The sequence below is a fragment of the Crocodylus porosus genome, unplaced genomic scaffold, assembly GCF_001723895.1.
Source record: "Crocodylus porosus isolate Cpor-Errol unplaced genomic scaffold, CroPor_comp1, whole genome shotgun sequence".
Lineage (NCBI taxonomy): Eukaryota > Metazoa > Chordata > Crocodylia > Crocodylidae > Crocodylus > Crocodylus porosus.
The window spans coordinates 12,495,182-12,511,347 of NW_017728951.1; positions in this window are offsets into that span (position 1 = coordinate 12,495,182).

Here is a 16,166-nt window from a genome sequence, read left to right on the forward strand (position 1 = left end):
CAAGAGTAAATTGGATGCTTATCTTGCTGGGATCCTATGACCCCAGCTGACTTCCTGCCCTTTAGGCAGGGGGCTGGACTCGGTGATCTCCCGAGGTCCCTTCCAGCCCTAATGTCTATGAAATCTACGAAAGTCCTTTTTTCCAAATACAGAAGAATCAGAAACCCCTTTTTCACAATTCCAAGCCTGCTGCAACCAGAACTCAGCCTAAAATAATCGCTTTCTGTTGCCTCCTTCTTAGGGCAGCAATAAAAGAAATTATCTGGATCTCCCCTGGCTTGTCTAGTTCCTTTGCTCTCGGCTTTTTCCTTCTCTGGTTTCCCTGCTCCTTGGACATTTCCTTTTATCCTTTCATCTATCGCTAAATAAATGGACATGTAATTGTTCCCCCATTTATCCTGAGTGGAATGCATGAAACTATCAGGTACACTGTACAACAAGTTTAATGAGGTATGAGACTGCCCCTAGATCAAAGACATCCTGGCTGGGAGACACCGTACCTTCAGCTTAAGACAATTCCAAAATGATTCAAAATCATGCAATCTAATACATTGTACACCAGTGAAACATGCTAAATTCAATGACACTTGTGGACACAGAGCTGCAGCTATGGGCAAAAGCCATTTAATAGAATCCAGCAAGAAGTTGTTATCTTATATCAAGATTAAACTAACTGCAACATGCAAGAAACAGCCGTGTGAAAATCATGTGAATGGTTATCACTGGTGCCACAACAGCCGCTCCGCAGTTAAATTTGTATTACAAAGTTCAGTTTAACAACAGTTGTAACCTTTACTTTTTTAAGAAAGAATTTCATTGGGAGCAAAAGTCAATTTATAGAATGTGAACTTTGAATTTTACATGTTGATGTGAAAAATCTATTCAAACAAAATATAACAGGAGTTATAATCATTCCCCCAGAGAATTTTTGTTGGCTTGCCCCAATCACGGGATTGCCTCACTGATTTTTGCACCACTTTTACAAAAAATCTAATATATTCTGGAACTTCTCCTTTGGCCACATTGCTGCTTCTCCTGTGCTCCTTTCTGTAAAGCTAGTAACATTTGTCTACAGAGTATTTTTTGACATTTTAGTCATAACAGAAATTATGTTCAAGGTAAAGCTATGGAATATTAATTTAAGAGATCTCAGCTGTGTTAAGGCAAAATAGCTTCCTAAATGCATTGACTGTGTGACAGTCAGATAAATTAATATTAATTACATCAACAAGTACACGAGCTCTGTAAAGTTTTACATAACAGTGCAAGACTGCTGAAGAGGAGGGTACAGATAATTTCTGTATATGTACTGAAGATGAAATGAAAGCATTTGCTACCTATTATGCCACAGGCAACATACATGTAGAAACGAATGATCAAATATTTCCCCCTCTTTAAATACTGTTCAGTTGATCTTAAGATAATCCTGGGTTTAGCATCCCTGAAGATCAACTATAGGTCCTTTCCCTCTATCTTCACAAGACAGAGAGACAGTTCTCCTGATGGAGACACAGCCTGTTCCTTCTTGATGCATTATGGGAAACACAAACTAGGGCTAGAAAGAGGATAAAATTCTAAGCTGACTGGACAAAATCTTGAGTTGATGGAATACAGCAGGTATCCATTGGTCATTATAACATTTAGTAATGACATAACTGAAGATTTCTAAGGTATTTTCTCTTCCGTCACACCTAATGTAGTCCATTAATCTTGTCATCCTCGTCTGGCTGAGTTTTAAAACTCTGAGAAACAAAAATCATTTCAGGATGAAACATAATTTCATCACCTTTAAGAACATCAGGAATTGCAGCAATTACATAGTGACTTTTTTACTATGGAATTATATTTTCTTATCTGGTCAATTCAATTCAAAGTATCAGATATTAGAGCAGGTTTTCAAACTAGTGGAGCCATAAATAATTTTTAGAATCTAATTTGGCTTAAAAAACTTGATGAATGAATTTCCTTTGGCTGCACCTTTCTAAGGGCAAGCAAAATGAATGAAGTGATCTGATTTAGCCTGTTATTGCTTTAGCTTGTTTTCTCCTTTTTTACATTTTCCAAAAAGTAAATATAAAAATAGAGGTTCTGAACCCAACATAGATTTCACAATCAATGAATAGGGGCTAACTCAGAGCTGTGCTCTCCCAAGAACCCAGCTCTGTGATTCACAAAGCCTTCTTTTTGTGTATGGCGCTCTCTTTGCTCCAGGAAGAGAATAATCTATGCTAGGTTTACTCCAATACATCCCATAGAATACTCCCCCCTCAACACACACGAGGCAGAAGCAACATGACATTGAGAAAGGTGTGGCCTCTTCCCTCTCCAGTCTCCTACTCCCTCAATACGAGGATGATGTCTGTCAGGGGAGGTGTGGGGGAAAGGGATTACTGGTGAGTTTTAAGGTGGCTGAGGAGTCCAATCCATGCTCTGCAAGGTTTTCCATGGATATGGTAAGTGGTACCCTGGGGGGAGGCACAACTGTTGACCAGATTGTTGTGCACTTTCCATTCTCCTCTGCCATTTGAAGACAGCAACACAGTTCTCTTTAAAGTGCATTGTAGCTTAATGTATGATGCAGCGCCATTGAGACCTGTTACCAGCCAGCACTTCCCAATTTGTAGGGTTGATGCCCCCCTTCTTAAAGTAGGCTTTCAGGGTGTCCTTGCAGCACTTCCTCTGTCATCTGCATGTTCTCCTCTCTTACCATGACTAAGGTGAGAGAAGAGGACTTCTCAAGATCAGTGTCAGCCTTCCGCACACTGTGGCCAGTCCAGCAGAGTTGATGTTTCATGATGTTTGCTTCAATGCTATTTATGTTACCTACAGAAAAGATGCTGGCCTTGGTGCAGTGGTCTTCCCATATAAAGCAAAGGAACTTCCTGAGGTAATGCTAATGGAACCATTCCAAGTGCTTAAGATGGCTTTGTTATGTCACCCACATCTCACACCCATAGAGGTGTGTGGAGATAACACTGCATTGTAGGCCAGGATATTAGTTTCCATCTGTGGATCTCAATCAACAAGGATATTGCAAAGCAGCTTTCCTAAGAATACGTAGGCACAAGACCAACTGACTGGGAGAAGTGCCTGCCAAGATATGGAAAATGCTCAACATTTTCCAGGGGTTCTCCACCAATGGTAATTTGTGGGGGCAGGGGGAATGCTTATGCTGGAACAAGCTGATGGAGCACTTTGGTCTTCCCAATGTTAGTCCCAGACAGTGATAGGCACCTAAGAAAAGGTCAAGAGTGGACTGCAGATTGGTCTCAGTGTGCATGAGGATAACAGTTATCAATCAGCAGTGATGCCAGTCTTGGTAACCTTCATTTTGCTGTGAAGGTGCCACAGGTTGAAAAGCTGACCATCCAACTTGAAGATGGCCATAATATTGGCATTCTTTAAGTCAGGTGAAACTTCCTCATTAACCCATATTTTGAGGAGAAGTTGGTGAAATTGTTGCGCTAGTGCTGTTCCACCAGCTTTGAAGACCTCTGCGTGGATGCCCTCTGGGCCTGGGAACTTATTGTTCTTGGTCTGAGTGATGGCATGCCAGACTTCCTTGAGGGATGGGGGATCAGCATGAGTTTCTATTACTGGGTGTTGAGGAATGGACTTCATGATGGCAGCTGAGACCTCAGATTCATGGTGAAGTAGAGTCTTGAAATGCTCCTTCCAGCATTGCTTGATGAACAGATTATCCATGAGAAAGACAGAACCGTCCTGGGATTGCAAAGGGGTCAGGCCGTTGGAACATGGCCCATAGATGGCTTTTACTGGAAACTCTTCTTCTCATACTATAACACCCATACAAGTAGTCCCTAGCTCATCTGGATAGACATGTAAGTCAAATCACAATCCTGACATATATTGTTGCTGCACCAAGGAGAGTTTGTTAAGTATTTTATTCCAAGTTTTCATTTACCTCTGCTCAAACTTTAACTCCTACCTGCATTATAACACTATAAATAGTGCTGGATGTTTTTGTTAAAGAATTGGAGGATCCCTTTGTCCAAACTGGGAAATCTTTTTACCATGGGACGTGTCTGAAAATTGATAACATGGTGAGTGTGGAATTCATGCTCATATCAGTCAAATCTTATCCATAGGAAGGTCAAAGTAACTCTGACTAGTCACCACCCTTGTCCCTCTAAGTCCAAGAAAGCTCTCGTTGCCGTTTGCAGAAATTCCTCCAGTTTGAGCCATATGGACAACATCAGTGTGCCTGTCATTCGTTGGGTAAGTTTAGAATGAGGCTTTATCAACTGTCTTCATTGCACAGGAAGGAAGCATGAACATATCAGCATGTGCCTAATTGGTCTGGGTACAATCTTGATCCACATACAAGAGATTGCCTTTCCCCAGTTTCTCTGGGAAGGTGTTTGGTACAGTCTGTGTACACTAGCTTTTGTTTGCTCTCAGTGTTATATTCTCCCATTTCAGAAATAAAGATTATACACTTAAATGCTAAGTACAGACAGTCAAAATGCCCAAGGCTGAACAGATTCAATCTTCATAGGTTAGTATAAGCCACGTAGATTGAACCAATAAGAAAATGAATATACATTCACTTTTGAGTCCAGAAAAGAAGCCACATGCCGCAGTGGCCCAGTGCAGAAGTTGGGGGAGGTGGGTGCTAGAGCATGCCTCTCTGGTCTGCAGACAGCTTGGGCCAAGGCTAGCCCACCCACACTGCAAGAAGCAGCTTGCAGGGGAGGTGCAAAGAATCCTGGGATTCTGGGAGACTATGAGTTAACTTAAATCTGGAGGGGATCTGGGACAGAAGTTCAATCAACTGATTTAACCTAAATCAGTTAAGTCTGATACTACGTCCATCCAGGTTTATCTTAAACTGGTTTCAGCCATTTTGAAAGTGGTCTGTGTGCACTGAGCTTCTGTTGTGTTATAGATTTGAACCAGTTTCCGATCACTTATACTAGGTTTTATGAAATTTCTGTCCCTAGCCTAAGGGAACTTCTCTTTGACACAGTTCAATTCATGTTATTAATGATACTGAGCTCCTGATCTACCTTTGTGAAAAGTAATTATAGAGTATGAATAGCAGCCACTTTTTCAGCATCAGTTTCTAAGCCATATTATAATATTCATATCACAAGCACAAATATTATTACTATGGGGATCCCACAAGGATATGATTCAGGTGCAATCTTATTTTTACAGGTAGCTGAAAACTCTTTAGTTCATCTTTATATTAATGATGCCCTTTAATATTCTGTAGAAATTTCTTCATTCTGCTACAAATAAGCTACAACCAAATTTTAATATTCGTTGAGATTTAAAGACAGCAAAGTGGATGGCCCCAATCTTTAGATGTGGCCAATATCTTCTACTTTTGTGTTCTTTTAATCACTAGGACTGCCACAGACCTGTTCAATTCCTGCTTGATGTTAATGTCAAACTAGATCAGAAGGAACTAGCATGTATGCTTTCTGTATTAAATATCAAATAGGCCTGTCCATGCTTGAAAACATACTGACTAAGACCAATGGAAAAGGATCTGTCAGATTTACTTTTACCTTTTCTGGGAGCAGCCGTGCAATTTTTCTACTCTTAGAACAGGCCCTATGAATATAGTACTTTGTGTATCTACCATACTTACCCAGAAGGTTCAACTAGACTTGGTATCTGTATTTCTTGCAGTCAAGAACCTGTGACCAGTAGAATATCATGACTTCAAAAGCAGCATTTTTTAAAATAAAGTGATAGTTAGCCTTAATTGTAGGACCAAGGTATATTACAGAAATACAACCCATGTATCTTACTTCTGGTCTATTCTAGGGACTCCAGTAGCATTATTTTTCCATTGTCACCCACTCATCAGGCTCTAGATTGTCAACCTCAAAAACAGTGTGCCTATCATTGATGAACTGTGTTTGTGTTTAAATGTTCCTAGATCCTTTGATTCCTCTCTACTCACACTGACCCCCAGCAGGTCCATTAAAATGAATGGCTCTTATGTTGTTGCTCATGTGTTTCATGAGACTTGCACATCAGGATCCAACTTCATTTCCTGGGAGAATTTCCTGATTATTCTGCTATTGAAGTAACTCATTATATATAGATATAGATGAGAAAAAGAAAGAGAGAGAGAGAGAGTACATGCACATCTGCATGTATGTGTGTAAGAACCATGTGATGGATTTTAAATTATGCATTCTCCCAGAGGCAATCAGATGAGACAGCCCCAAATCACACCCTGGGGGCTCCAAGGGTGGGGGCCATGCACGAGAGGAAAAAAATCCAAAAAGACCACTTATCTGTAATAGGGCCAGTGGTGCTACAAGAGCAAAGAGGGGAACCCACGTGGGTTATAAGCTGCGCCTTCATACAGCTGAGGCAAGCCAGTGACATCATTGGCAATCACTGGCCAGCGGGAACAAAAAGGATCACTGGTGGAGGTTGGGGCGTGCAGGGGGAAGGACAATCAGTGGAGGCTCTCTTTACAGGGAGTGACAGGCATACCCAGGAGAGGGAAGAACCAGCGGAGGCTCTCTGCACCCACAATGACCAGTGTGCCCGGGAAGGAGAGCCAGCGGAGGCTCTCTGCACCTGTGGAGGCTGGTGTACCCAGGAGAAAGTGGAGCCGGCAGAGGATCTCCATACTAGCGGAGGCTGGTGTGTACGGCAAGGAGAGCCCAGAAGAGGGGCAGCGACAGACATGGCAGCAGCTCACAGTACAGGCAGCAGCGGACCAGAGCCTGAAGGACCATGGGGTGCTGGGAGCAGAACACCACAGACAACGTCAAGGGAGAATGGCTTCATAAGCCGCATTCAGCAGTGTGAGGGGAACAACAGCCCAGGAAGAGGAGGCTTAGCCACCCCAAACCAGACAATGGGTCATTGCCCTGAGCGTTCTCAAGTACCAGGTACGGAGGACTGACTGGTAGGGATGAAGGCAAAGAAAATCCCAGGGGGAGTGATGAGGAGGCACCTCCATGTCCTAACAGTAGGACCAGGAAGGGAACTGAGCAGACCCTCCCCAATTCATAATTTTTTTTTTCATTCTCTTTTTTTCCTCCCTTTTGGAGGGGTTGTGGTAGCAGGATAAGCAACCCAAGTGAGTTAAGTCCCCTAGCAGGGAAGAAGTCTTGGTTAGGGAAATAGAGTGCAGCATAGGGACACCAGCAGGGCAGCTTCCTTCTGTTCCTTTTTGTTGTTGTTGGCTTTTTTGGTTTGAGGTCACTCTGGGCAGGAAGGCCCAGCTTAGGCTAGCTAGTAGGCCAGTCAGACCGCCATAGAAGAAAACGCTCCGGACACAAGACCCAAGAGACCATCAGGGTCAAGGGCATAGCTGCATTGGAGAAACGGCCGACTCAGGACCTAGTGACCCGCTGAAGATTGGCGTGAGGCTGCGATGTAAGGGAGGTGGAGCCCCAGAGATGGCCATCTAGCAAACTACCTACCACTGAGGAACCCCTGGAAGTTTACCCCCCCCCACTGAAATTACATTCAAAGTTGTGGCAGGTGAGTCTGGGGGTGCCCACCTAGGTGATAGGTATCTACCTCAGGGTCTACAAGAAACACCGGTCCGCCTATTACCAACCATCCAGGCCAAGGCAGCATGCAAACCGCTGCTTGAGGCCAGGTGGGCACATACATTTTACTTGACCTTGATACTACATACTCTCTCTCTCTCTCTCTCTCTCTCTTTCTCTCGGAATGTGTGGTTGTGTGTGTATGTGTAGTACCAAGGCCAACAAGTAAGGTGCATAAATTATTCAAAATCCATCATATGGTTACTACTTACTCAATTTTAGTCTCTTTTTCTTTGTAGAACAGGTGTTAATTAGTTAAACAAGAGGCAGCCATTCCATGGACTTGGTCTCATAGAAAAACAATTACAATTTACTTTCTCATAACATTTTCATATAAATGTCCCAAATAGCTGAGACTTTCAACAAAATCATAATATCTATAACAAATGTAATTAGCCCCCCAAAAATGCCAAACTCTGTCTAACATTCTCTTCCTCTAAGACATGATCACATCTTCATCAAAGACTTTAGTTGGCTCTGGGCACATCTACATGAGACACTATGTCACCATAGTGATGCAAAATGGTGACATAGTTCATTTCTATGGCGATATAGCATCAGCAGGAGCAAACTGTGATGCTGATGATGCTATGTTGACATAGTGATGAGCTCCTTCATTATAGTGCATTGCTATGGTGACATAGCTCCTAAAAATAACCATGCACACCAGGATGGCGCAGTAACATCTGTTACTGTGGCATCACTTAGTGCTTCCTAAAGCAAGTACTAAATGATGGTGCAGTAACAACTGTGCCATGGGGGACACACCCTCTGACAAGAATTGGAGCTGTTCAAGGTACCAAGAGAAGAGATGGGATTGAGAGTGGGTGCATCTACATGTGCAATTAATGCAACACAATAAATTCTGGAGTAATAGTTCAAGCTGGAATAAACTGTTCCCAGGTGTGGTATTACACGTGCGCTCAGGACAGCAGCAATCTGAGCCAGGGTGGAACAGGCCTCTGGCTGGCTGGGTTCACCAGGTGCAATTTATGTCCCCAGTCAATGTCTACACGTGTTTCAGCACTGTAAAGTACTCCACCATAAGATAGTACTGTCACCAACAGTACTATCTTACAGAGGAGTTCATTAGCTTGCTGCACCCTAATGCCAGCACATGTGTAGACTGTGATGCTTTACTGAGGAGCTAATTAGTCTGCAGTAAAGCCCACATGTTCATGCACCCAGTGTATGCATTACAATAATATTAATTTATTTTACTTGGCATGTCTAGGTGACAGCTTCAGAACTCAATCCAGTTCTTCTGAGCCATGCTTCACTTACGATCTAACTTAGTTATCTCAGTTGTTCAGATTGTCACCTTAGCAAAAAAGGTCTTAGAATATTTTGTAGATTGCATTTTAGACATAAATGGCTATGTCAATATGAACATGGACATTTGCTTCCCTGGAGTGTGCCAAAGTGTGCACAAAGTGTGACACTGCTAGTTGTCCCCAGGGAATGTCTGTGACACGTGCCCTCTGGCATGTGGCAGATTACCCTGGGTGGAGTAGGGGAGACTGGTCCAGCAACTCTGCTGGCCCAAGCAGCTTTACCTGGGGTCTGGGGGGCAGACATGCTGCAGCCACATCACTCCTGCAGCTAGGAGTCTGGCCAGCACTTGGAGTGTGGCTCTGGCCAGCCAGGCGCTGGTTTTGAGCAACATGTGTTGCCTCCATGTGCACCACCCTGCCTTTTTTCGCAGGTTTTTTTCACCCCAGAATCTCCCAGGGTCAAATCCTCCCACTGCAGGAAATGCATTGGTGATGCATTAGTGGTACTGATCTTAGCGGTACATCCCCTGCAAAATGGTGCCACCAACACTGCTGGCAGCACCTGCGGGCAGTTGCTGCTCACCACCCCACCATCTGCTGACAGTGCTTTGGCTGCCTACAGGAGCTCACCACTTGCTGCTGCCAGGCTCCCACTGCTGCCAGCACCACCGCCACCTGTGGGAGCTTGCCATGCCCCCCGCCCCCCAGCCTCTGGGGGCACGTGGCATTCATGCCTGAATGTGTGGTGTGTGATACCACAGATGGGTCTGTGATGCTACATGCCACGTGGCCACACTTGTCTGGACTCGGCCAGTGTGGTCACATTTCAATGCATATATATTATCATTATTAGAGATTTGTATACTAGTGTGACAAGTTTTTCTTATCATGTCTAAGGAACAGTATATAAATGGCTCTGCAAGGAATAATACATTGTAATTTATGGGCCATTTCCTAAAAGTTTTCCCATTTTTTTCTGGCCCAAGGTTTTGCTATGGGTTTATTACTATAGAAAAATGAGTTTTTAAGATTTAAAAATAAATTAAATGATCCTATTATAGCATTAAAAACAACATTCCTAAAATGCCTACATTAATGCCAAGTTCCACATCTGAAGCAGTTTCAAGCTATAAAGATCTAATCTAAAGCCCACTGCAGTCAAAAGAAAATTTTTCACCGACTTCAGTGGGCTCTGGATGAATCTTTTATCAGTGGGCTATAATGGAGGACTTGACAGAAACTTATATCTCACAGTGTCACAACCTTGAATCTTTACTACATTCCATAGTTCACAATTCTACACAGACCAATAACAGCAGACAGCAGACCAAATGGAAAATAGTCTTCTTTCAAACTAAGAAAACTGAAGACTCCATCTGGTATGAAGCATATAGGACAGTTTGTGGCAAAGGCAAGCACTTTCTGCCAAGGGCAACAGTTTTTTAAAGTGTCTGCTGGAACTACTCTGACATCTTTCCTCTTAACCCAAGTGCATATTTTGAGGGGAATTACTTGAAGGACTGGCATAGTTCACAACCTGTAAATAATGGCCGTTTTACAACAGCCATCACTTTAAAAAAATATTGCATCACACCTTAGCAAAAGTTTACATTACTGTAACCCATGGTAGTGCCTTATAAGCATTTGGACCTTCAATGTAGAATTCTGCTGCAGACTGTTTTTCAGCCCTATAAAAATATGCCTTCCTGTTTTCTAGGTGTTGGCTGTTACTACGAAATGCAATCAAGAAGCAATTTATTTGAATCTTCTTTTGAATCTTGCCTTTTGGAATAGATGATTTGTATTCAGTAGCTTTCATCCTCTTATTGCTGTCACTATGAAGATAAGAAAGTGAAAACCAAAGGAAAAGATGGTGAAACATTAAAAAAGAGCTTAAAAATTAAGACATTCAGAGTAAGAGGTATGGAAAGGTTTGTGAGAAGCCAAATTATTTTGTAGGGCTGCACTGGCAAAATTGCTACAAGTCTAAGGCAAGGGGCAGTACAAAAGAGAAAAGCAGAAACCAGAGGATGACTCAGAGCCTCATCTATATATGCATTTGATCTGGCCTAAATTTACTCTGGTGTCAACTACTCCAGAGTAAGTACTTTTGGGCAGGAGTGTACATATGTGGGGACTAGGAAACAGATTTGCTGCTCTTTGCATCAAGTTTTCTTCAGCCCTGCGATGGGCCCCTGCCACCACTGGGAGCAGATCTAGGCTCCAGCTGGGTGCTAGCTCAGGGGCAGACAGGGAGCACTGAAACTACCTGTCTCCTGGCCCTAGGGGGCTGCATGCTGCTGAAGTGGGTACAAGGTCTCCCTGCCACAGCAGCAGGGAGTTCCTGGCCTTGGCTCCCTGATCAGGGGCAGGGGACATGGAAAGAGCTGCAAGGGAGAGGCAGGTCCCAGCCCCCTGCTCCAATCCACCCATGGGCAGCTAGCAGCTAGTTCACTGCTAGCTGCCCCACCAGATCCACTCCCCATGCCTCAGTCACCTGATTGGGGCATGGGGCTGGGACCTGTCCCTGACCAGGACAGTTCCCAGCCCCAGCCCTGCACGCGGGGCAGAGGCTGGGCAGCTTATTCCCTGCTGAGCTCCATGATCCTGGAGCTGGGCAGGGGGAACAGGCTGGGCCTTGTTCCTCATCCAGCTCTGTAAGTGCACAGCTGGGGGGGGAACGGGCTAGGAGGCTTGTTCCCTGCCCAGTTCCATGAGTGCAGAGCTGGGTGGAGAACAAGCTCCCCAGCCTGTTCTCCCCTCAGCTCCATGCTTGTGGAGCTGGGTGGGGAACAGGCTCCCCTGCCCCCACCAGCAGGGAGCTCCCAGAACTGGCTCCACATCCATGGGGCTGGTGCTAGGAGACCCTTATCTCCCAGAACTGGCCCCACAGGCATGGTGCCAGTACTGGGAGATAAGGGTTTCCAAGTCCCCCACTCCCCAGTTGTGATGGGGAAGTGTGGGGTTGGGAGATAAGGATCTTCAGTACCCGCTCCCCTATCGCAATCTCAGAGCCAGGGGCTTGGAGTTCCCTGCTGCCAGGGGAGGGGGACATAGTCCCCACCCAGGCTGCGGTGACAGAGCCTGCCCCAGCAGCAGGCAGCTCCCAGGGGCAATACACTACCTCGCACCCCCTGGTGGATGGCCAGATTTGCTCCCTGTCAGTCATTTACGTGAACCTTACTACACTGTTACTAATCTTAAGTACATTTTCTACTTGAATTTCCAGGTAGCAAATTTACTCAGGATTAGGGAAGTTTACTGCATAATAAGCACATGCATATGTAGATGCACATGCGTAATTTGCAGTAAACTATGCTAATAGGCAGCTAAGCATCTCATGTAGATGCACCCAGAGAGTACCAGTGTTTTCCCAGGTTCCCAGGATGCAAAGGTTACCTAGTCATATTGCACATTTACTTCCCGTACTGCGCTAACGCAGCTGAACTATGCACCGTGTCAGAGGGACAATAAAGGATCTGCTCACTTCCTGCTATTGTCCCTCACATGCACTTGTTAAGGAGCAGTTACACTCGTCATGGAAAATGTTCTAAAACCCACACTACCGGTGCTTTGCAGCACAAATGGGCTGGGGTACTCGGCACTTCTTTAATCCTCTGTCCAGGCACAGCGTGGTACACATTGATTTTCCCATATCCTAACCAGCTTTCCTATGGAAAAGCATCCACCTGACATCCAAAACATTTAGATTTCTAATGGGTATATTTTATTCACATGGTAACATGAAGACATCCCTTTGAACCAGATCCTGTTCTACCTATTAGACACCTACATAAACTTAGGCACCTAAATGGAATCCTATTCCTCTTACTTCAGTCCCTGAAAAATAGAGGAGTCTACTTTTGTAATGTGCCATTGTCATAGCCTTAAGATTAAGTTAAATACAAAGTAGCTAGCAGAAAGAAGAACCACTCGCTTCTTACATTAACATTTTTTTCATGGACTCAAGCAAGATGAAATAGGATCACTTTTAGCTGCCAAAGTCCACTGGCTCTTTTGAGTCTAATCTCTGGTTTCATTGGAAAAATAAGCTCTGACATATCTTATACCTTTTTCTGTATTCCTTTTAAACAACAGTTTTTAAAAATTGCTGATATTTCACCTTACACAATATCCATGTATAATGCTTTTCCAAATGTTATGATTCAGCCAGCCAGGATTTATGATTTTATTTGTATCTTACTAAATAATGGTCACTTTTATATCCTATCCTGAGAGACAGTGAACACACACCCACTAAGAGATGCTGAGTGATTTCAGTGGAGTGTGCAGATTAATTTTTAGAAGGTGATAAGAAACCTGAGTTTAAACTTAATCCTAAATTGCTGTATCTTGTATTTTATTTAACATTGCAATATCATGCTTCTTTTAAAACAGAATTCTGTCTCATGGAAATTAGGGCTGTATTTAAGTTCATGTCAGGGGCTTGCATTTCTCGGGTACTTAGCCATTGCACCTAGTTCAGAGGGTCTGAGACAGCAGGCTAAACAAATTTCATTTGTTTTCTTTCAGGGTTGGTCTGAAACATAAGCAACAAAAATAATTACTCTAAAATCTATGAAGTTGGAACCTAATGGTATCTTACAGTATTAGGGCAGAACACCTAAAAGAAAAAACCCTCAAGTATCAGAAGCTATAACCCATACAGATAAGGCTTGTAGGTGATGCCCCTTCTAAATCATTTGTATGGACTTTCTTTGACTCTTGCAGATTTTGAATACTAAAAATCCTAGTCTGCTAGTAATATGAGTCAAGTTATAAAAGAAATGCAATATATTTTTCTAAGTATTAAGATCTATTATTTCCATTCCCTGCCCTCATTCTCTGTGGATAACAAAGATCTGCATGAAATATAGGGTTGTTTTTCACTGGAGTCAGTAAAAACTGAGACTTCAGTCAGCAGAATCATTATGCATTTTTTGCTTGTGCTAGACCCAAAGTTAGATAGACCTGTTTTTCAGCCAGACAGAATGCCTAGGTCACCGAGCATTGCTTGTCAATGCCTCCATCAAAAGCTGTGCCCAGAAGCAGTGTCATCAACAGTGCAGGGGAGCACGACTCAGATGTTAAGTAAGGGACCCCTGAACCCTGTATGGCAGAAGCTTTTTTCATTACCATCTCTCCATTTTATCCAATGATAATTAAATGCAAATGACAACAGCAGCACTGTGGGGAGACGGAGGGCCAGAACCCAGGACCTCCTCCCTTCATAAAGTAATGCATATCTCACTGAGTAATGCTCCATCTGGTTTCCTTTTCTTCTGGGTTCATGTCTTCTCCTCTGAGCTGCCCAGTAAGCCAACTTCAACAGGGAGTGTGGAAGGTACCCTGCTCTAGCCCATGCCCAATGGCTAGGGTACTTTCTGAAGTGGAAGAGGTAGCACCTGCTAGGTGAAAGGCACCTAAAACCTTGGTGAAGCTTATTCCAAATTCATAAGTACACCTTGTGCAGCCAAAATGGCTTGCTGATTTTTCACAAACATCAAAAGCCATGACAAATTTTCCATGAGAAACCTTAAACCAAAAGATCACCATTTTCAACAATTGCTCCCATTTCATGGAAGCTTCCTGGTCTTGGGAATAGGCATACTTCATTAAAAACATGTCATTAACTACATTTGTTCATAGTCATTAAAACAGTTTCCTCAGCTAATCACTAAACAGAACTGAAAACATTACATTACAATTATTACTACCTACACAGTGGGTGCATTTACACGAGATGCAGGATTAGTTTACTTTGGCTCATATTGCACCGGAAGTCATTCAGTCCCATTAACTGCATGTGTAGATACACCCTATTTGTGATAATTTGGAGGAAAGAATCTTGTTACTACATTAATTAAAAATGGTGGGGGCAGGTTATAGAAAATGCTGCCTCAAGCATCCTTAGCCTTAGTAGGTACAGTATAGGAAAATCAAAGTACAATTCTATATGGTTCATTAAATCTTAAGCTGCGCTCAAATTATTTTTCAAATAAAATGTCCATTACAGAACTACATGTTAACTTAACCAGTGAAATGATGTATTAAGAGGCATAATATTTCAGAGAAGTGTAATAGTAACTGCCTGTACTCCAGTAAAAGTGCAGGAGTAATCCCAGCATAAGACACGAAGAAAATTTTAGGCATTGTAAAACAAAATCATTCTGCAATTTTTCCAGGCTTTGTTTACATGGATGCTGTTTCTTTGACTCACTGGTAATTTTTCCCTTGAATTGAGAGATTGAGCAGGCTTTCAGAGTGAGGACAATACTGTCAGCCAGTTGCAAACTCTCAATTTTTTACTCTCATTCCTCAGTGAAGTTCCTGTTCCGTGTAATATGTTAAGCCTTCTTGTCCGGGGGCTAACGAGCTACTTTTCCATGCATCAGGAAGGGAAAGAGAATTTTGTTCTGATAAAGGCTTAACATCCACTTCATCCAGGAAAACATAAAGCAGGGGACCTGGTGAATTCATTAGCATGATGGCCCATACAAGCTCCTGTTTTTCTCAGCACTGCTGACATAACTCAAACCACAGGATGTTTATAACCATAAACAAAACAAGGGCTCCCTCTTCCTAAGACTCCCAACATTTGTGTGTAGGGCTTATACAAAAGCATCTCCTCCAACACAGCTGCACGGTGCAGGAATGCACATGCTTCTCATGTGGTTAAAGGAGCTGTACAGTTTGCAAGTGTTTTATTACGTCCCTTCTCTGCCTTCATTCCCTTTACAACACTGCTCCATATCTCAAGAGGAGCCTGATACAGAGGCTTTCTTGTAACTGCTTTCCATGCAATAGTATTTCTCTTGTTAAGCCATTTCACTCTTTCCACATGCTACAGGCTGAGGAGCACCATTTGACGTACAGAAAACAAATATGACCAATAAGAAAGCTTCCCAAGACCTGTATTTGTATAGACAAAAGGAGCATTGGGCTACTTACTAATCTACCTATAGTCTATCTATGTCTTTATGCCTCCACTACCTAGTACCACAACATCTGAATGTGTCACTGCCTTGGCTTTTTTCAGAGTTCAGTCTATTAATACCTCTTACATTCCAAATAAATGCTGGTGAATGCCTTACGTACAACCGTTTTGTTCATTGAGGTTTTGTCTCCTCCTTTGTTTAACAGTATAGGAATCTTTAATTTGCAAAGTATCTTCTGATATATTTAGCATCCATCCTCCCTTGGGCGCATGAAGAGACACTTAAGGCAAGGGATGTAGTTGTCACGGGTGATTTAAATTACCTGGACATCTGCTGGGAGGAACAGTCAGCCAGGTCGGACCGTTCCAGGAGGTTCCTGGCCGAGATACAGGACCTCC